Below are 20,927 nucleotides of genomic sequence, written 5' to 3' on the forward strand. Positions count from 1 at the left end.
CAAAATATGTATGTTCACCAAACTCATGTACAACAATATATAACAGCTCTACTCACAATAGATCTAAACTGAAAATATCCCAAATATCCAATAGCAGTACAATAAATAAATAAATAGCAGTATAGTGATAAACTCTATTCTCTTCAATAATAATGAACATACTAAACCCAAAACTACATGGAAGTGTTTCCAACATAAAACAGTAAAAGTAAAAGTAAAAGTAGATAGATTATCAAAGTTTAAACAAGTGAAAGTACCGGGGGGAAAAAACCATGATGCTCTTCCCTGATTCTGCACCCCCATGTCCTTTATGGAACAAAAGCCGGAAACTTCCAGGAGAAGGTCAGCAAATCTTACTGCCCTTTGAAGTACTATTAAAGGGAATCCCTGGTAGCTCAGTGGTCTGGCGCCTGCCTTTGGCCCAGGGTGCGGTCCTGGAGTCCCGGAATTGAGTCCTGCATCAGGCTCCCTGCATGGAGCCTGCTTCTCCCTCTGCCTGTCTCTCTCTCTCTCTCTCTCTCTCTCTCTCTCTCTCTCTCATGAATAAATAAATAAAATCTTAAATATAATAGCAGGATGCAAACAAAATAATCCCTCTACCCCCTGCAGGAGTAGGAAAATTCTGAGCTGAAACCGACAACTGGGGGAAACGAGTAAGATCACTGAAAAAGTCCCTCCGCCCAACAAGAATCTAGGGACATAGCACCTACCTAAGAAGAAAGGAGAGGGGGAATCCCTGGGTGGCGCAGCAGTTTGGCGCCTGCCTTTGGCCCAGGGCGTGATCCTGGAGACCCAGGATCGAATCCCACGTCGGGCTCCGGGTGCATGGAGCCTGCTTCTCTCTCTGCCTCTCTCTCTCTGTGACTATAATAAATAAATTTAAAAAATAAGAAGAATAAGAAAGGAGAAAGTCTTCCTCTTCCTGTGCGTACCACCAAACAAATGGAGCATCAAGTGACAGCAGTCTCCTGCTTGTAGAGAAGTAAGAAGATAAAGAAAGACCCTCTCTAGTTTACAAGTTCAAAGGGAAGATCTAAAGTTGAAGAAAAAGTAAATCTTGAAAAAAAAAAAAAAAAAACCTGTAGCAAACCAGCCCCCACCCTAAATTTAAGGTAAATTTAAGGTAATTCTAAAGGATTTCTAAAGGCTGGGAGGCACAGAAGTTAACCATAGCAACATCACAGATCAAACTCAGTTCAATTCCTGACAAACTGGCTCAACACTCCATCCAGAAGCCGAGCAACGTGGACCCATTTCCAGGTATGAAATCTAGTCACTTCAGTCTCTATTATCCTATACAAAATATCAGTTGTCAAAAAGAAACTAAAGGCATAAAGAATTTTTTAATTCACTTTCAAGAGATAAAATCATCAACAAAATAAGACTTCCTAAATATGAGAACTATAACACAGAAAGTGTAAAGTAACTGGACATACTTGAATAGAAACACGTGAAGAATATCAGTAGACTCAGCTCAGCACAGAAAAGAATCCGTGAAGTTTAAAGGAGATCAACAGAAAACTCAAACTGAAATATCAACAGGTAAAAAGTAGGGGTGCTTAGGTGACTCAGTCCATCAAGCATCCAACTCTTGAATCTAGTTCAGGTATCAATCTCAGGGTCATGAGTTCAAGCCCCATGTTGGGCTCTATACCCAGTAGAGTGTACTTCAAAGCAAAACAACTCAGGAAAGAATAAAAAAGAAAAAATAATCTTAGAGGAGAACATCTAAGAGCTCTGAGATGGTATGAACAAGCTGATACATAGGCAATTAGAACCATAAAAGTAGATAGGAAACAAGGAAAAGTAAAAAATTTGAAGAAATAACAGCTGATAGTTTTGAGTTCCAAAAATCTCACTGAACATTAGGCATAAATTATGATAAATGCAGAACACACACACACTTAAACATATCATATTAAAATTCCTCAAAAGCAAAGAAGAAAATATCTTGAAAAAAAAAAGCCAAAGATTAAAGGTAAATAACATAGATAAGGTACAAAGATAAGAATTACAGCAAGCTTATCACCATAAATAATACAAGCAACTTAAAAAATATAGAGACATCTTTAAAATGCTGAAAGAAAAAAAAAGAAACTGTTAATGAGGAATGTACTTCTTTTGTACTTCCATAGTACAAGTGTCTACAATAATAGCACAAAAGAAGAGAGGAAAAATTTTAGAATATCCCCTCTTTTGGTCCTCAAAGTACCTATGAAGTGGTTCAATATGATTTGAAGATATATTCTCATTAGTTAGAGATACATATTATAAATTCTAAGGCCATCTCTGAAAAAAAGTGAGAGTTACATATAATAAGGCAACAATGGAGTAAAAATGAAATTACAAAAATTACTCAATCCAAAAGAAGCTATAAAAGAGAAAAAAATACAGTTATCAGACAACACTAATAGAAAATTGTTAGGAGGATGGTAGATTTCAGTCCCGTCATATCAATAACACAATGAAGTAAAAGTGTGGGAGAAGCTATGCATGGAAAAACTAATCAAAATAAAGATGAATGATTATATTTATATATGATAAAATCAATATGCAAGAAATAATAATTTTAAATGCCTATGCAGCAACGAAGCTTCACAATCCTTGAGGCAAAATTGAAAATACTGAAAGGAGAAATAGAAAAATCCACAGTTTGCAGTTGGAGACTTTGACACTCTTCTTTCAGTAACTAAGAGAAAATGTAGATGGAAATTCAGAGAATTTCAGGGAATTCCAACTACAGAGAAGATCTAAACTATGTCACCTATAAACTTGACTTATTTTCCCTTTAGAGAATACTCCACTAAATAATAGCAGAATATGTATTATTTTCAAAGCATATGAAACACTTTCCAAGACAACTATTTAAAACCAAATGTCAACAAAATTTAAAAATTGATCTACACAACGTATGTTTTCTAACAATCACAGATTAAAATTAGGAATCAATACCAATAAACTATCTGGAAAATACCCCAAATATTTGAAAATTAATACAATACTAATGGGTCAGGAAAGTCGAAAAGGATATAACAGTTAAATATACTTTGTACCAAATGACAATGAAAAAACGTTAGGTGACACCAGAAGCTAAAGAAGTGCTTGGGGGAAATTTATACATTAAATGCTTATCTTAGATGAGAGGAAAAAAATCTTAAACCAATATCCTAAAGTTTCCACTCTAAGTAACTTGAGAATAAAAGAGAAAATTAAGTTCCAAGCAAGTAGAGGGAAAAAATAAATAAGTAAAATCAGAAGTCAATGAAAACGAGGGCAATAAAAAAAATGGAAAAAAAACATAAAACACTTGTTCCTTGATGGAGAGGAATGGGGGAGGGTAGATTGGTAAAACTGGTAAATCTCTAGCCAAGCAAACCGAGAGAGAGAGAGAGAGAGAGAGAGAGAGAGAGAGAGAATCACATTATACATACATACATTATGAATGTCAGAAATTAAAGAGAAAATATCATGACATTAATAGGAACACTACAAACAACTCTACACCCATAAAATCCACCACTTAGATAAAATAGTGAAATTCTCTGAAAGATCCAAACTCCAAAATCTCACTGAAGAATTAGATAAATGGAATATTCCTAAATTTATTACAGTGATTGAATTTATACTGGAAAACTCCCCAACAAAGCAAGCTGCAGGCCACATGGTTTTATTCCTGAATTTTCATCAACTGATCAATATACTACCTTGTTTTAGTGTGTTTCTGTTTTATGACCCCTTATTTAATACATATTGTTCATCCATTGACATTGGACTCACTGACCAGCAGCAGGATTCTTCTGTCCTGAGCAAAGCTTCTCTCTCATGTGTTTCTTCTTTAAGTCCTAACACTTAGGAACACCAGACATCATTTCAGCAGTACACTAAGGGGGCATTTGAAACAGTAAATAAAAAGCACAAAAATGTGAGTAACATGAAAATAAACAGACCAGGAAAATGCTGCTTGTTTGCAGTATGAGAGCTGAGACAGAAAAGCAAAGTAACACCTTGTCTGACCTCTGCTGGGACCATGCACACTGGGGGACTCAAACTTTTTGCTGTTCTGTGCATGTCTGCAAATGTCGCAAAAGCACCATGAATATTGATTTTGGGGTTAGAGACAAATTTTGCCAAGTAGGCAAATTCACAAACACAGAATCTATAGATAATGAGGATTGACTGTAATTCACCATATCAACAGAATAAGAAGAGAAACTCTGTTATTATCTCAGTAGATGGAGAAAAAGCTTTTGAAAAATTCAACACCCCTTCATGATAAAGCTTTGAGCAAACTGGTAATAGAAAGGAACGTGGTCAAGTTGATAAAGGGCACCTACTAAAAAAACTACGGCTCAGATTATACATAATGGTAAAAGGCTAAATATTTCCCTCCCTATGATTGGAAACCAGACAGGGATTTCTGCTTTCACATCTCTTCATCAACATCTTATTGGCTGTCCTACTTAGCATAATAAAACAGTACAAAAAAAGACACACAGATTAGAAAAAAGAAATACAACTGTCCTTATTCTCAGAAAACAAGACTGTCTACCTAGAAAACTCCAAGACTCTTTTTTATCTTATTTTATTTAAATGCAATTAATAAACATATAGTGTATCATTAGTTTCAGATGTAGTTTAATTATTCATCAATTGCATGTAACACCCAGTGCTCATTAGATCACATGCCCTTCTTAATGAATCTTAAAAAAAAAAAAAGTAATGCTAAAAAGCAATTTTATCATGGTTGCAGGATATAAGGACAATATGATATAAGAGCAATTTTGTTCTATATAGTAGCAATGAACAATTGGAAATTGAGATAAAATTAAACTTTACACTGGCACCAAATATAACACAGGTATAAATCTTACAAAGTATGTGCAAATCTTCATACATAAAATTATAAAGCTCTAATTGAGGACATCAAATAAAACTTAAATTAGTTGAGCAATATATACCATATTCCCGGAGTTAAAAATTCAACAGTCTTAATATGGCAATTCTCCCCAAGTTCATGTACAGTATAATTTCAATCAAAATTTCAACAATTCTTTAATAGAATAGACAAGTTGTTTCTAAAAGCTGTATGTGAGGGCAAAGAAACTAGAATAGCCAAAACAATTCTGAAAAAGAATAAATTTGGAGTCCTTACACAACCCGATTTCCATTCCGATCATAAAGATCAAGACAGTGTGGTCTCTGGTTTGAGGGGGCGAGGGGAAGGACATCAAGAGAGCACACTAAAAAGTCCAATAATATATCCACCTATATACAGGCAATTAATCTCCACAAAGATGCAAAGTAATTTCGATACAGAAAGGATTTTCTGTTTAACATGTGGTTCCAGCATATACAAAAGAATGACTCTCTTTCATCATACGTCACATTCAACACAGAAAATTTAACCAAAATGGGTCATTGACATAAATTAAAAACCCTAAAACCATAAAAATATATGATGCCTGATATAATCAAATAATCTATATCCTTTTTGATTCTTTGTTGTGGAATTATACCCTCAATACTTGAGTTGTTTTTTTTTTTTTTAAATCACCAAAAATTTTGCATTTGTCTATTTCTCCATTAAGTCTGTCAGGGTGTTTTTTTTTTTCCTAACTTTATTTTATCTTAATTTAAGTTTTTATATAAATCCCCGTTAGTTAACAAATCGTGTAATATTAGTTTCATGTGTACAATGTAGTGATTCAACACTTCCACACAACACCTGGTCCTCATCGCAGCAAGTGCGCTTAATCCCCATCATTTGTAGGTTTGTCACTTTTTGATTTGTGTATTTTGAAATTCTGTTATTAAGTGCATATACATTTATAAATTATTATAATTCCTCAATATATGAACATAATTATCATTAGGAAATGTGCCTTTTTGTCTCTTGTAACCCTTCTCATCTTGAAGTCTTTTCCTACATTAATATAACAACTCCAGCTTCTCTGATCTTACGGTTTGCATAGTATATATTTTGTCTTCCTTGTAAATTCACCCTATCTGTGTCTTTGTGTCCAACTCTCTTGCAGACAACATCCAGCTGCTTTCTGGTTCTTGTTTTCTTGCCCATCTGCAAAAGTCTCTTTTTGCCCATCCCCCATCCCCTCGGGCAACCATCAGTTTGTTCTCTGCATTTATAGATCTGCCTCTGCTTTTTGTTTGTTTGTTTAGATTACACAGTATAAGTGAAATCATATGGTAATTGATTTTCTGACTTTTTTTTTTCTGACTTATTTCACTTAATACAACCCTCTCTAGGTCCATGAATGTTGTCTCAAGTGGTGAGATCTCATTCTATTTTTATGGCTGAGTCATATTCCATTTGACTGAAAAACAGTCTTTTGATTGGAGTGTTTTGCCCACTTTACCTGAAGGTGTACTCAGATAGTTGTATTTAAGTCATTTTGCTATTTTTCGATTTGCCACCTATTTATTTCTGTCTGTTCTTTCTCCTTTTCTGCTTTATTTTATGTTAAATTATTTTGAGTATTCCATTTTTTCTCTTGACCTACTAGCTTTAATTCTTTGCATTTTAGTATTAGCAAGGTATTACAACATCCATCATTAATTTAGTGCAAAATTCTTGGAGTTCATGTTTAATTATTTAAGTTAAATATTAGAAACTTGGAACAATACTTCTATAGTTATTCCATATTCCTTGTGTTATTGTTATCATACATACTACATCTATTTTGTCTATTTTATAAGCCCAATATTCAGCTATAACTTTAGCTCTGGGCCACCACCTGCCTTTTAAAATACTTTAGAAAAAGAAAAATGTAATCTTTTATATTTACCAACATATTTATTTCCTGTGTACTTTATTTCTTTTTAAAAATCTGAGTTACCATTAGTGTCCTTTCCCTTCAGTCTAAAGCACTTCGTCTAAAAATTTAGAGGCAGTATGCTAGATTCAGTGGATATAAAATTATTAATGGACAATTTCAACAACTTGAACATGTCTTCTCAATATTTTATGGACCGTTGTTACTGATAAGAAGTCAATCATTAACTATACTGCTATTCCCTTGCATGTAATTTGTTATACTTTTCTAGCTGCTTTCAATATTTTTCCCCATCATTGACTTTCAGTAGTTTGATAAAAATACACCTACCTGACACGTTCTGTTTTTGTCCTGCTTGAGTTTTATTAAAAATTCTTGAATCTTCATTTTTTACATTTCCCCCAACCCATTTGGGAAGATTTTGGCTATTATAACTTCAAGATTCTCTGGAACACTTGAGACTCTCTCCCTTCCTCTCCTTCTTCCCCTCCTAGGACGTAAGTTACACATATAATGGACTGTTGGATATTGTTCCACAGCTCCCTAAGGTTCTGCTTAGTTTTTTTTTTTTCAATAAACTTCCGTTATTCACATTAGGTGATCTTTATTGATCTAATCTCAAGTTTACTAATGTTTTTTCTACCACCTCCAAATATAGAGCCTACCCATCAATTTTTCCTTTTAATTATTGTACTTTACAGGTCTAGATTTTTTTCAATTGATTCTGTTTTTGTGTTGATAGTTCCCCTAACTCTTCAATTTTTCCTGTATTATTTGAGCATATTTGCCTTTAATTTTTTAACACATTATAATAACTGTTTTGATATCTTCATTTGCTAAAGCTAGTTTCTGGACCCACTAAAAGTCAACTTCTACTGTTTTTTGTTTTGTTTTGTTTTTTGTTTTTGTTTTTGCGTAGGTCACATTTTCCTGTTGTTTTGACAGGTCTAGTAATTTTTAGTTAAAAATGACAGTGTACATATTGCAATATGTATCCATCTTCTGAGGACTGTTTTTTGTTGCTTCCTTTGTTTTCTGTATTTTATTGTTGTTCTAATACACAATGACCTATTCCAGATTCAAAGTGTACACTTGGTCTACAGTACATTTTGCAACAGGTGATACCTCTGCTTGATTTTTATAAATTCCCAAAGCTACATTTTTTTAGCCTGAGAGTGCTCCCTGCATCTGCAAGTCGAGCAGTTAGCCAAGCCAAGGATTTGAGCAGGGTATAGACATGGATTGGAGGCCTCACTGTATAGTATCACATGGCTTAAGTCATCCTTTCAAGTTTCAGCTGCTCCTCAGTTTCAGGTCCTGTCCACTGATGCCTCAAGCCCATAATACTTCAGCTGCCTGCCCCCAAGCTGTGCATACTTTGGGAAAGGTACTCTGTTAAAATAGCAACAAACACAGAGCTCATCCGGTGCAGCTCTGTCTTTCAAGGTTCAGTTTCTTCTTCAATCTCTATTTGTTTAGGGGTAGTCCCTCTAGGTTCTTCCCTGCACATGTGTAGTTTAGTATCAGGGATTTAGGCAATATACACTAGATTTTGGATCTCATCCATTCTGTAATTCTCACAAGATTTCCCTCTTAAATTTACAGCAATCCTTCCAGGCCTCATCTGGTTCTTTGAGTTTTTTTGCTTTGTTTTGTTGTCATCTCCACCCACAAACATGTAGTTTTCTGCTGCCGTAGACATAGTGGTTGAGAAGAACGTACAGGAAAAATAATTACAAATGCTCAATTTCTACCCTGTATAGTTAGAATTTTTCAAGAGTAAACTCTTCTCCATTTTTACATAATTTAAAATGTTTTCCGGTGATTCTATCATTTTTTGTACAGATTTTACAACTGCAAAAAATAAATAAAATAAAATAAAATAAAATAAAATAAAATAAAATAAAAGATTTTACAACTGCTATTTCCAAAGAGTTTGCATTAACAGTTAATTCTATTGCCAATACTCTAAAGAGCATTTGTTATTGTTTTCAGTCTTATTACAGAAACAAAACACATTTATTATAATAAATTTAGCAAATGTAGGCATATGAAGAAAAGGAAATGAAAATTACTTATAATCTAACTATCTGAAGGTAACCATCGATAATATTTTTTTAAGATTTATTTATTTGTATTTATGATAGACACAGAGAGAGAGAGAGAAAGAGGCAGAGACACAGGAGGAGGGAGAAGCAGGCTCCATGCCGGGGGCCCGACGTGGGACTCGATCCTGCGACTCCAGGATCGCGCCCTGGGCCAAAGGCAGGCGCCAAACCGCTGAGCCACCCAGGGATCCCCGAACCATCGATAATATTTTAATAACATTATAATACTATTGATAATATTTCTATCATTTCTGTAATGAGATTATTGCATGAGATTGCCAGTTTTCAACCATAAACATTCCTGAAAGATATGCAAAAGTCATTATTAAGAATGACTTTTATGTTATAAGATACCAAACTTAGATATATTTAAAGAACAATAAAGAAATATTATGAGCAACTTCATACCCAAAAGAGTGACGGCCTCAAGAAAATGGCCAAATACCTTTAAGGAAATAAATTACCAAACTTTCAAAATCTGTGGGGAGAAGAAGTAATCAGTTTTAGATGTTTATACAACTGAGTATCCATCTGGAAGTTTATGGAGAAACATCAGGGCTGCATTAATAAATTTTAAAGTCACCACTGTCTAGATAAAACTGGATGGAGACCATATACTGTTAGCCTTTGTAGGGCATGTGGAAGAATTTTGTCTTTATTCCCAAAGCAATAGAAGCCACTGGCAAGTTTTATGCAAGAAGTTGACCTAAGGCTTGTCTTTTGAGAGGTTCAGTAACTACACCACAAACACCTTAACACGGGAGAGAGAGAATTGCAGGGAAATAAATCTTATAACTATTTCAGTAGGTCAGATGAAAATGATGGCCTACAGTGCTTTTGAATAAAGTAGGAAGATTTATGAGCTATTATGAAGGTAAAATCAGAAGGGTTTGTTGATGGATTTGATGTTTAGAATGAAAAACAGTTTCTTCTGGCCTGTGTAACTACATATGAGATTGCCATTCACTGGACTAAGGAAAGTGCAAACCATACGTTCATTTTTTAAATTTATATCTACTTGGAAAGTGTGTAAGCCTTAAGAGAAATTTTTTCTTTTACATTTAAAACATTTGATCTCAAAATTAACATAAATATAGAAGGAACATATCTCACATAATAAAGGCCATATACAATAAGCCCTCAGCTAACAGCATGCTTGATGATGAAAAGCTGAAAGCTTTTCCCCTAAGATTAGGAACAAGGCAAGGGTGCCCACTCACTACTTTTACTCAACAGTGTTGGAAGTCCTAGCCAATTAGGCAAAAAAAGAAAAAAGGAAAAAGAAAGAAAGAAAGAGCATCCAAGTTGGTAAAGAACAAGTAAAACTGTCACTATTTGCAGAAGACATAATACCATATATAGAAACCCTGAAAACTTACCAAAAAATAATTAGAACTCATAAATGAATTCAGCAGTTGCAGGATACAAAAATCAATATGCAGCAATCTGTTATGCTTCGCTAATAACAAACTATCAAAAAGAGAAATTCAGCAAATAATCCCATGCACAGGGACAGCTGGGTGGCTCAGTGGTTTAGTGCCTGCCTTTGGCCCAGGGCGTGATCCTGGGGTCCCTGGATTGAATCCATCAGGCTCCCTGCATGGAGCCTGCTTCTCCCTATGCCTATGTCTCTGCCTCTCTCTCTCTCTCTCTCTCTCTCTCTCTCTCGAATAAATAAATAAAATATTTAAAAAATAATAATCCCATGCACAATTGCATCAAAAGGAATAAAATACCTAGGAATAAATCTAACCAAGGAGTGAAAGACCTGTCCTCTGAAAACTGTAAGATATTGATGAAAGAATTTGAGTATGACACAGATAAATGGAAAGGTATTCCATGCTCATGGATTGGAAGAATACATTAATAGGTCTGTGATACCCAAAGAAATATACAGGTTTAATGTAATCCCTATCAAAATACCAATAGCAGTTTTCACAGAACTAAAACAAATAATCCTAAAATTTGTATGGAACTGTAAAAGACCCCAAAGAGCCCCAATAGTTCTTCTTGAAAAAATAACAAATCTGAAGTTATTACAGTCTCATACTTCAAGATATACTATAAAGCTCTAGTAATTAAAACAGATACGGGAACAAAAATAGACATAGAGATCAATAAAACAAGATAGAAAGCCCAGAAATAAACCCATGTATATACAGTCATTTAATCTACATCAAAAAAGTCAAGAATATACACTAAGGAAGAGATTATTTTCTAACAAGTTGTGTTGGGAAACTCGACAGCCACGTGCAACAGAATGAAAAAGGACCACTATCTTACAACATACACGAAATAAAAAAAATAAATGATGACCTAAATGCAATATCTAAAACTCCTGAAAGGAAACATAGGCAGTAAACCCTTGGACATTGGCCTTAGCAACATTTTTGTGGATAGGTCTCCCCAGGCAAGGGAAACAAAAGCAAAGAATAACAATTAGGACTACATCAAACTAAAAATCTTTTGCAAATTGAAGGAAACCATGAACAAAATGAACAGACAACCAACTGAATGGGAAAAGATATTTGCAAATATATTCAGTAAGAATTTAAAGTCCAAAATACATAAAGAACTCCTATGACTCAACATGAAAAGAAAATCTGATTAAAATTGGGCAGAGGACCTGAATAGACATCTTTCAAAGAAGACATCTTTCAGAAGCCAACAGGCACCTGAAAAGATGTTGAGCATTACCAATCTTCGGAGAAACACAAATCCATATCACAGTGCGGTATCACCTCACACCTGTCAGAATGCCTAGTATCAAAGATACAAGAAATACTAAATGTTGAGGAGGATCTGGAGAAAAAAAAGAACCCTTGTGCACTGTTGGTGGGAATTTAAATTGGTGCAGCCCCTTTGGAAAACAGTACAAAGGAAGACAAGTGAAATGAGTTAAGGAGTTTAATAAGTAAAAACATAAGGAACATAGTCAATAATGTTGTAATAACTCTGTATAGTGACAGATAATAACTACACTTATCATGGTGATCATTTAACAATGTATATAAGTGTCAAATCATTATGTTGTACACTTGAAACTAATATGTCAACCATTTGTCGATTAAAAATAAAAACTATAACAAAAAAACTGAAAAAAATTAACATGAATAGCCTGTCTAGACACATGAGACTAACAAAGGCACTCCAGTTGCCTAGTAATATTGTCATACCTTTTAAAACATGATTACAAAGAATCATGCTAATATTGTCACACCTGTCTCTACCTCAAATTTTCCCACACTAAATTGTCAGTGTAATTTCAGCTCCCGGTAAACAACCTAGCCTATTTCTGAGTCTTAGTCCTTCCATAAGTTTTAAAACTCCTTCAGCTTCTGACACTAAGTGATCATATTTATTGCTGTTTACGTGGCCCACCTTAAAAGTATTCATGTGTTACTGGATGAAATATGCAGAATAATGACCTACTGGGGGGACACCTGGGTGGCTTAGTCTGTTAAGCCTCTGCCTTGGCTCAGGTCATGATCTCAGGATCCTGAGATCAAGCCCTGCATAAGACTCCTTTCTCAGCGGGGAGTCTGCTTCTCTCTCCCCATCTATCTGCCTCTCCCCTTGCTTGTGCTCTTTCTGTCTCTCTCTCTCTCTCTCTCTCAAATAAATAAATAAAATTTTGAAGTGACCTATTGCTACAAGAAAAAATTTTAAAACAGGTCTTTCTAGCATGTAAATAATTATAATAAGCATTGAGTATTAATAATATTTAGCATAAAATTTTTGGCAAATTCATTTATTTTCTCTTAAAACACTGATAACATTTTGTAATTGTTGCTCTGTGTTATATTGATTTTTGTGACAATATCTAATTGCTTTCTCATTTCTCTAAAAAAAGTCATTCATTCTGATAGGTATCATATAAATAAAAGTGCATTTCACAAACCAATGCTAACAATTAGTTCAAATAGAAATTTTAAAGTTAGAAGACTACAGAGGATAAATACGTATCCCGTAATATTAAAGATAACCATTTAGTAAGTATTAAATTATAAAAATACAAGCCATACTAAAGTTACTCAAATGTGAACCATGGACTACATAGCAGTTATCAGTCATATATCATTATGTGATACATCTCACACCTATGTATTTTCAGTGCCTAATTGGAAATGACAAAACCTGACAAGAGTATTTTTGACACTACCTGACAAGAGTATTTTTTTAAAAAGATCTATTTATTTAGAGAGAGGGATGGGGAAGGGGTGGAGGGAGAGAATCTTCAAGCAGACTCCCTGCTGCGCATGAGAGGAGGGAGGTGGGGGGGGCAGTACTTTATCTCACAATCCATGAGATCATACAAGAGCCAAAACCAAGAGTCAGACACTTAGCAAACTGAGCCACATAGGCACCCCTTGACAAGAGTCTTTTGTGTCCAGTAGAAAAGAACAGCAAGGCATGATAGAGACACAGTACCTGGAATGTGTGGTGATGACCAAGGATGCACAGTCCTCAACAGTGGTGCCTAGTAGGCATCATGACACCCAGGAAAAACAAAAGTGGTTTCTAAGAGAGCAACACAACCCAGAACATATATTCAATATAAGCAACAAGACTGCTCACTGCATAACATATGGTCATCCAACCAACCTGTCAATGAAAAGATGTGAAGCATTCAGCAGGAGCTCCCAGAAATATTGAATTTAGAGGTAAGAGACTTTTGAAACCAGATGACACCCTACATGAGCCAAGGGAAATCTTGGTTATTATCATTAATATAAGCCCTCAGTAAGGCCTGAAGAAATAAATGATTCTGGTGGACTCTATAAGGGAAAAGCAGAAGGGAGAGAAGTTTATCCCAATCATCACCCAAGTCCTTGAGTATATAATCGTTGAATTTGTTATTAACAAAGAAGGAGAAGTAGCACCATCCTCCAATCTCTTCCTTGGTATCAGGACAAGAGGAGAAATGGCTTGGCAATAAAAATGATGTCATGGCTCCTTTTGGATCATGATAGGAACATAGTTGGGCCATCACTTCTACTGTCTGTCCCGGGGAAGCTGAGGAGTTGTTTTAGGTCAATAGAACCTAAAACAGCAGATTGCACAGCAGACAGAGGAGACTACCTGGTGACCTTGGCAATCCTTTTATGTAGTTTCTCTCTTGTTTCTGTCTTCATAAATGAGAGCTTGTGTTTCACTAACCCATCTCTCCTAAAGCAGCACTGATTGCTCAATGCCCCAAGTGCAGCTGTATTTCTTAGTGTAACCAAGTAGATGGATATCAAGAACTATCACATTTCTTTCAGTCATTAGGCAGGCAGAGTTTCTTAAAGAGAACCAATTTATTTTACTTTGTGAAACATTGGGAGTACATAAATGTGCTGACACTTGATCTTTCCTGACTTAACATGTGAGTAACTATCAACCAATACTTTAAAACTCCCCTAGCCAACTGTAACATTACAAAATAAGCTCCATGAAGGCAGGGATTTTTGGCCTGCTTTGTTTAACGCTGTACCTGTGGGGCCTAAAATTGTGTTTGACACAGATTAGATTTTCAACATTTTTAATTAATCAACACCAGTGACTTCGCTCAAGATAAGATGAATTAAGCACCACTAATAACTTAAAAAGAGGACAGTGTATTTCAAGTATCTGGGGAGAATAGTAGCATGCATTCCAGGCTTAAGGAAAGGAATAGTTAAAATAAATCATGAGAAATAAAAAGTATGTGGGTCATTCAGATGAAAAGAAAAGATATCCCAGGTAGAAGCCAACAAAGTAATCTAAGTCCCTGGGGCTAAGAAACACACTGTGTGTACAAAGAAGAGCAAGTGATGCAGTGAATTCAAGGAATGGAACATGAAAGAGAGAAAACAGAATGAACATTGGAAAGACAGGTTATGGTTAAGGTTGATGTAAGGCAAATACAGAGACTCAAAGGGCAAGCCACAGGATATGGATTTTATGCTCTTGGAGTGGAAGAGCTGCTTTCTGCTCTGAATGTGAAAATCTTATCTGACTCCTGGAAAAATTAATCAAGCAGCAGTCCAGATTGGTAAGGATAGAACTGAAGACAAAATGCACAATAGAAAGGCAGGTCATACTCTTCCTGAACAATCTAAAAAACAACACCTGATAGCAAGGAGTGGCCTCCTCCAGTCAAATCTATCTGATTTTAAAGAACATGAATTCGTATAACTTACTTCAGATGGGCAGTAAGAATAAAGGCAAAAATACAATAAAACCAAGAATTGTGGTTTTCTTAGATCTGTCAAAAATTGATTTTTTTCTTATTCTTAAAGGCCTTTAGGCACCAACTGTAAAATAGTAAAACCAAAGAGTAAAAATAGCTTTCAGTACAAAAGGTAGGAACACAAAGAGAAAGGAAAAGCCCAATGGCAATAGACTGCAATGATATGAGAAAGGTGTGTTTGGCAGAAAGAGCAAAAAGCAGGTAGGAGATGAGAAAACACTGAGACGTGACACCTAGAAGTGTATTCTGCAGGACATGATCCATGATACACTGCAAAATCCATAGGATGCATATATTACAGAAAGAGAGAGTTCGGGGAAAAAATGAAATTCAGCTTTAAGAATTTATACAAAGTGTAGTACAGCCCTAGTGATTGATTATCCAAATCCCAAGCAAACAGGAGTATTAGTCTGTCATCCCCCTCAATGCCCAGGAAGAAACCACAGGGTCCAAAGCACTCAGGGCACAAAAGCAGAAATAAAATTTTGACCTAGCAATGTTTGGATAGAGCCAAGACTAAAAGTCAAGTGAGATGAGGTTAGATGGCAAAACTAAATTCACTTTTGTAAAGTATGCACACCAATTCGTAATGCCTGATTTAAATACAAAGTAACTCTTGAGCACAATTTTATCTCATGCTATTCATTTTTGTTAGAAATTTCAATTGCATTGTTTTGCCATTTTCTAAGAATCATTAATTATCATTAAAGGAAAAATGTCTAAATCTGGTCATGCTCCACCCAATATCTTTTCACTTGAACTGGTGGCCAGGTGACACTTGATATACATTTGATATACACAATTGGGTCTCTAGGCTTTAGAGAGAAAGGAATGAGAAGAGTGACTATCTGATTGGCCTTCTGAGAGGATGGCAACATGAAATGCACATGTTATACGTTGAGCTCTTCCTTTCATATGTGAAAAGATTGGACATTATTCTGTCCCTTCCTTACCCAACACATGCAGAGAGTTTGACCATGATCTCTAATCCGTTCCCTGATGGTGCTCATGCATTGCTGTACTTCTTTTGTTTAAGATTTTATATATTTATGCACAAGAGACGCAGAGAGAGAGAGGCAGAGACATAGGAAGAGGGAGAAGCAGGCTCCATGCAGGAAGCCCGATATGGGACTCAATCCCAGGACCCTGGGATCATACCCTGAACCGAAGGCAGACGCTCAACCGCTGAGCCACCCAGGCATCCCTGCTGTACTTATTTTTAAGATTGAATCCTTAAAGGATAGGAAGCAGCATGTCATTGATCCACGTCATATACAGCAGCCTGAAAATTGCTCTTTCCTGTTGTGAACCAAGCATCTATGAGTGGAAATGAGTCAAGGGACATCAGTATTTTTTAGTCATAGAAGGAGAGCAGAACATGAGAAAGCTACAGAGAAGGAGACACAGGCTTTTACCCAAAGACAGAGCAGAACATATAATTCACTGGAGGCTATAAGAACCAATGGGTAGGAGGGAGATGTTCTCTGGGAAGAACTAGGAGGAGGAGGAGGATAACCAAAAGGCTGTTTTCTGAAAAATAAGTTGAGCTAATCTGAAAAGGATTGCATTTTAAGCCACTAATTGACTCAAATGGATAAGTTGAATCCTTTCACACACATTCACATATCTTGCCCCACTCCTGAGAGAAATGAACTAACACATACATGGGTTGTCAAATCAAACAAACGAATCAGTCATATCCAGTAGCATACTTTACAAAATAATTTCGAGTAGACATGAAACCAAGAGGTTCAGATAAGATAAACAGAAGTCTGAATCATCAAAGGCAGCTCCTCAGGTCTTTCCTTCCCATCTAGAACAAAATTAAGGAGGTTTGGGGAGTGCCTCACAGAGCAGAAAGTGTTTAGGTTATAAAACAAGTCTGTTTTACACTCCAGAGTGTTGAAAGCCTTTGTGAAGTTCTCCAGGAAGCTAGGCCTTAACCTCTGGGTTTTACTTGCTATGGCTAATCTTCACCTAGGGGCAATCTGCTAAGGGCATATCAGGGATAAAAATACATCAGTATATTTATTCAAAAGTCCATTTGAGATTAGACTGAGCCACCCAATTCTTTCCACTTCCTCATAAAATCTCTCTCTCCATATCCAAGCAGGACAGATTGCAGGTCAGCTGCTCTAAGCCCCCTCCATGCAGTAAGTGGAACTCTTATAGAAGAATAAGAGTAAAGAAAGTTTTATTCCTGCATCTATGTGTCATTGATTCCAATTTCCTGTGATCTAACTAGTTCAATTTTGGCCATGATCTGTCTTCTCGTTTAAATGCTATTTTGCCATTTATTTCATGAGTCAGCAGCTCCTCTACAGAGTCTTCTTTCCATAAAATCTTTCCATAAAAATCCTATTGCCTATCACTTTGAGTTCATATTTTGGAAATCTTAAAAAGGTCCTTACATTTGGAAGGAATATTCAAACTGACTTCAAGATAGAGTATATTTAGCACATAAAACTTCAGTAACTATTTTTTCAAGTTGAAAAACATTGTTCTGGGCACCTGGGTGGCTCAGCTGGTTAAGCATCTATCTGCCTTTGGCTCAGGTCATGATCCCAGGGTCCTGAGATCAAGTCCCACACGTCAGGCTACCTGCTCAGTGGGGAGCCAGCTTCTCTTTCTGCCCTTCCCCTTGCTCATGATCTCTCTCTTTCTCAAATAAATAAATTAATTAAATGTTTTAAATGTACAGAAAAAGGTCAAATATATTCTATTAAGAATAGAAAAGTCCCTCTCTCCTCCAGCAAGCCAAGATGCTAAAAGGGAAGAAGGCAAAGGGGAGAATGTGGCCCCAGCCCCTGCCGTTGTAAAGAAGCAGGAGGCCAAGAGGATGGTCAATTCCCTATTTGAGAAACAGCCCAAGAATTTTGGCATTGGAAAAGACATCCAGGCCAAAAGGGACCCCAATTGCTTTGTCAAATGGCCTGGCTACATCTGGCTGCGGCAGCTAAGGGCTATTCTCTAGAAACATCTAAGAAGTGCCTCCTGCATTTAACCAGTTCACCCAGGCTTTTCACCACCAAACAGCTACTCAACTGCTTAAGCTAGCCCACAATTACAGACCAGAGACAAAGCAAGAGAAGAAGCAGAGATTGTTGACCTTAGATGAATAGAAAGCTGCAGGCAAAGGGGATGCCCCCACTAAGAGGTCACCTTTCCTTCGAGCTGGGGTTAACACTGTCACCACCTTGGTGGAAAACCAGAAGGCTCAGCTGGTAGTAATAGCACATGATGTGGATCCCATTGAGCTGGTTGTCTTCCTGCCTGCCCTGTGTCGTAAGTTGGGGGTTCCCTACTGCATTATCAAGGCCAAGCTAGGGCATCTGGTCCACAGGAAGACCTGCATCATTGTCACCTTCACACAGGTTAACTGGGAAGACAAGAGAGCTCTGGCTAAGCTGGTTGAAGTCATCAGGACCAATTACAATGACAGGTATGACAAGCTCCACTGCCACAGGGGAGGCAATGTCCTGGGTCCAAAGTGGGTGGCTCGCATTGCCAAACTGCAAAAAGCAAAGGCTAAAGAACCGGCCACCAAACTGGGCTGAGTGGATGCTGTTGAATTTTCTGTACATAAAAGTAATAAAACGTTCTCCTCAAAAAAAAAAAAAAAAAGAAAATTCACCCTAAAATGTGTTATGAAAACATTTTCAATGCAACACAGAAAGTGGGCAGTTCTTTTTGTCCAAATACATGGGATGCATTTAATACTAAAAGGATTCTGAGAATGTCCTCAGTCAGAGTCTTGCTAAAATTAAGTAAGGGATGTTCATAAGCAAGCAAACAGGTATATGGTCCAAAAGTGACATAACACAGCTAAAGTCTTCTTAGTTAAAATTTACTCAAGGCATTGCACTTTTTTCTGGCAATAATTGGAATAGATGTTTTTTCTTGCCCTGAAAGAGTTTATTGTTTCTTGATTAGCATCCCTTACACAATTCTGCGTTGTAACATGACAACACTGCAGTGTAGCCCACTTGATTATCTCCCACATTTCAAAAGAAACTCCTAGCTCTGCTGTTTTTTTAACCAATTTTTGACCTTCTTTTTTTAAATGGTTTTATTGGTTTGAGTGACTAATGATTAATAAATACTTTTTTAGGTTGAATGCCGTTTGGAAATATATTAGAATTGACTGCTTTTTACCTGAATATTTGGACTCAGATAAGATAGTATGATGTTGGGATTTTCTTCAAAATAATCTGGAGTGATAACCTCATCACAAAAGATCTGAAATGAGCTGATCAATATTTTAAGCTAGCTTATGAGTACTTAAAATTCATTATATTTTTCCTTTACTTCCAAATTTTATGCTGGATTTCTTTGGTAACAAAAGTTTTGAAATATCTTAATGGACTAGGAAATCTCATCAGGCTACTCTCTTATATTGTAATATCTTCATTCTACTCACTGGGAGAGAGGACTTCACCATTTATTGCCAAGAAGTTTCTTTCTTGGGATGCCTGGGTGGCTCAGTGGTTGAGTGTCTGCCTTTGTCTCAGGGCGTGATCCTGGAGTCCCGGGATCGAGTCCCATATTGGGCTCCCTGCAGGGATCCTGCTTCTCCCTCTGCCTGTGTCTCTGCCTCTCTCTCTCTCTTTCTCTCTCTGTGTCTCTCATGAATAAATAAATAAAATCTTTTTAAAATTTTTTCTTTCTTAGCCCTGAATTAATACTGTAAGTAAAAAATATTTGGCAAGCTATTCATCTTGTTATTTGTGATGATTTGGCTTTCTGTCCCATCCCTCTGAGTCTCTCAATGCTGGCTTCAAAAAAAAAAAAAAAAGTTAATTCCCAGAATCCCTCAGGAGAGAGAGTCAGATATTCCACTTTTGTTATTACTTTAGAAGAGCTTTAAAAACTTGTTCAAGGTCACAAGCAATTTGCTATAAAAATCAACCCAGGAACCCTAAACTACGTGGTGCTGAAACGAGTTCTAATTACTGGTAGTTGTCTGGGTTGAGAGTAACCTTGGCTTGTTGCTTTGATTGAGATTAATTTAGATTATAGACAGGCCTGTACTTTTCTGCTAAGTCTTCTCTTCTCTGAGAGTCATTGGTAGTTATGCACTAATTCAAATGAATCATCCTCAAATTTAAATCAAAACTGTGTTTGGCAATAAACTACAGGCTTTTTGGATCCAAGCAGAAGCTTTCTAGCAGTGCTCTCAATCAGTCATAGGTTTATGAGTCATATCAGTCATGGTGAGTAAGGACTGTCAGTATCACCAACATGGACCTTGGCTGAATAATCAGTGTTATGCACCCTAGTGAGGTAAGTTATAGTAGTTAATGAGATTTATGTTGTCATATCCATAAGAACAGTGAAGTTCTTATGATTATTTTTAGAGCAGATGGGGAGAGTATTTCCTGTTCTGAGAGCTATAATCCTTCTCTAATAAATAAGCAACTAAATATTTTGAGTCTATACATTAAGCTTTGACAGCAATATGTTTCAGAATTGGTACCAAGGATATTTCATTAAAATAGATTTCCCAGGAAACAAAATGCCAATGCATTGCCCTGAAGAAAATGTTGACATATAAAATGTGTTTCTATTTCCTTATTTGCCATTAATTAGTAAACTATAGTATAGAACTTTTTAAGAATATTATATTTATTTGAGAGAGAGAGCACGCACATAAGCAGAAGGGAGGAAGAGAGAGAGAGGGAGAAGCGGGCTCTCTGTTCAGGAGGGCTCAATCCCAGGACCCCAGGGTCACAACCTGAGACAAAGGCAGATGCTTAAATGACTGAGCCACCCAGGCATCCAGTATAAAAACTTTAAAGTTTCACAAAGGCCTGT

The 20,927-nt window shown here is 36.3% G+C and overlaps 1 pseudogene; it reads left to right on the top strand.

Annotated features, from left to right (window-relative positions):
• Nucleotides 1-275: 275 nt before the first annotated feature.
• LOC112926458 (large ribosomal subunit protein eL8 pseudogene) lies at nucleotides 276-18,670 on the top strand (annotated as a pseudogene).
• The last annotated feature ends 2,257 nt before the right edge of the window (nucleotides 18,671-20,927 follow it).

Source organism: Vulpes vulpes, chromosome 6 (genome assembly GCF_048418805.1).
Source record: "Vulpes vulpes isolate BD-2025 chromosome 6, VulVul3, whole genome shotgun sequence".
NCBI classification, from domain to species: domain Eukaryota; kingdom Metazoa; phylum Chordata; class Mammalia; order Carnivora; family Canidae; genus Vulpes; species Vulpes vulpes.